This window comes from Gossypium raimondii, unplaced genomic scaffold (genome assembly GCF_025698545.1).
Source record: "Gossypium raimondii isolate GPD5lz unplaced genomic scaffold, ASM2569854v1 Contig00183, whole genome shotgun sequence".
NCBI lineage: Eukaryota > Viridiplantae > Streptophyta > Magnoliopsida > Malvales > Malvaceae > Gossypium > Gossypium raimondii.
In genome coordinates this window covers 5001-7329 of record NW_026291342.1, presented here as the reverse complement: position 1 = coordinate 7329, position 2329 = coordinate 5001, and the positions used below count along the sequence as shown (strand labels likewise).

The window sequence follows — 2329 nt, the reverse complement described above, 5'->3', positions numbered from 1 at the left end:
ACATTTATATTCAAAATTTACAATCATATTGACAACAGTGTATCGAACAAATATAATTCGATCATAGATAAATAGATCCATTTATCCTCGTTTGGCACTTCACTTGATTCAAATAATGCAAATAATGGGTTCTTTCTTTGAATTTGTTGTGATACAATAATTTTTTTTTATTGTAATTGTATTGAAACAAAAAAAATGGATAACAATGGAATGAATAAGACAGGAGGCGGTCCGCAAATTTTCACTTATTCTATTTCTATTTCTATGGTTTTATCTGAGAATTTCGTGTCTTTTTTTTTATTCCAATTTTTGCTAATTTCGTGTTTTGATTGCCTAGTGCAATTCCATTTTTTTATTCCGATTGGATCTACATATTCTAATTTTTTTCGGGTTGCTAACTCAACGGTAGAGTACTCGGCTTTTAAGTGCGACTAGCATCTTTTACACATTTGTATGAAGAAAGGGATTCGTTCAGACCATCGGTAGAGTTTGTAAGACCACGACTGATCCTGAAAGGAGTGGATGGAAAAAAGAGCATGTCGTAGCAATGGAGAATTCTAAGAATCCTTTTTTTCCGGATCATTCCAAAAAAAACCGTTTTTGAATTTTTGGTGCGGAACAAAAAAAATGAATTGAATTCAAAGTTGGGTCGAGTGAATAAATGGATAGAGCTCTACGGCCCCAATTATAGGGAAACAAAAAGTAACGAGCTTCTGTTCTCAATTTGAATGATTACCTGATCTAATTAAACGTTAAAAAGAAATTAGTGCCTAATGGGGTAAAAGGTTTTTCTCATGGAGTAAATTATCGATTTTTTATGAGTCCTTGTTATTAGGCATTCCCTTTATGGAGTTAGCCATGAATGTGTAGAAGAAGCAGTATATTGATAAAGGAAGATATTTTTTTCCAAAATCAAAAAGGCGATTGGGTTGAAAAATAAAGGATTTCTAACCGTCTTCTTATCCTATAACGAACATAAATAAATTAGATGGCAAAAGAAAAGATAGGATAGAGAATCCGTTGATGAATCCGCTCATCTCCAAGGGTATCTATTCTTTTCTTACTATAATACCTTGTTTTGACTGTATCGCACTATGTATCATTTAATAACCGAATAGATCCCCTATCTTTGGTTCAAATCGAATTTGAAATGGAGGAATTTCAAGTATATTTAGAACTAAATAGATCCCGCCGACACGATTTCCTATACCCACTTATTTTTCGGGAGTATATTTATGCACTTGCTCATGAGCATGGTTTAAATATCGTCGATTGATTTTTGAAAAAATCAGGGTTATAGTAATAAATTCAGTTCACTAATTGTGAAACGTTTAATTCTTCGAATGGATCAACAGAATCGTTTGATTAGTTCTGCTAATGATTCCAGCCAAAATCCGGTTTTTGGACACAAATATAATTTGTATTCTCAAATGATAGCGGCAGGATTTGCAGTCATTGTGGAAATTCCATTTTCCTTACGATTAATATCTTACTCACAAGGGGCAGAAGCCGCAAAATCTCATAATTTTCAATCAATTCATTCAATATTTCCTTTTTTAGAGGACAAATTCTCACATTTAAATTATGTGTTAGAGGCACTAATACCTCATCCCATCCATCTAGAAATCTTAGTTCAAAGCCTTCGCTACTGGGTAAAAGATGCTTCTTCTTTGCATTTATTACGGTTCTCTCTCTACGAGTATTGTAATTTGAAGAGTTTTATTACTCCAAAGAAATCTATTTCGATTTTTAATCCAAGATTATTCTTGTTCCTGTATAATTCTCATACATGTGAATACGAATCTATTTTCCCTTTTTCTCCGTAATCAATCTTCTCATTTACGATCAACATCTTCTGGAGTCTTTCTTGAACGAATTTTTTCTATGGAAAAATAAAGTATCTTGGCGAGTCTTTTATAATGATTTTCAGAACAACCTGTAGTTGTTCAAAGACCCTTTCATACATTTTATTGGGTATCAAGGAAAGTCAATTCTGGCCTCGAAAGGATACGTCTCTTCTGATCAATAAGTGGAAATATTACTTTGTCGATTTATAGCAATATTATTTTTACCTGTGGTCTCAATCATTAGGAAGAGTCCGTATAAATCAATTATCTAAATATTCTCTCGACTTTCTGGGCTATCTTTCATAAAAAGCGATTAAATCCTTCAGTGGTTTTGCAGAGTCAAATGCTAGAAAATTCATTTCTAATAGATAATGCTGTGAAGACGTTGGATACAAGAATTCCAATTATTTCGATCATTGGATCATTGTCTAAGGCGAAATTTTGTAAATACATTAGGGCACCCCATTAGTAAGCCGACGTGG

General features: G+C 33.0%; 1 pseudogene; it reads left to right on the top strand.

Annotated features, from left to right (window-relative positions):
- Positions 1 to 1023: 1023 nt before the first annotated feature.
- On the top strand, positions 1024 to 1841 carry LOC128037033 (maturase K-like; annotated as a pseudogene).
- Positions 1842 to 2329: the final 488 nt, after the last annotated feature.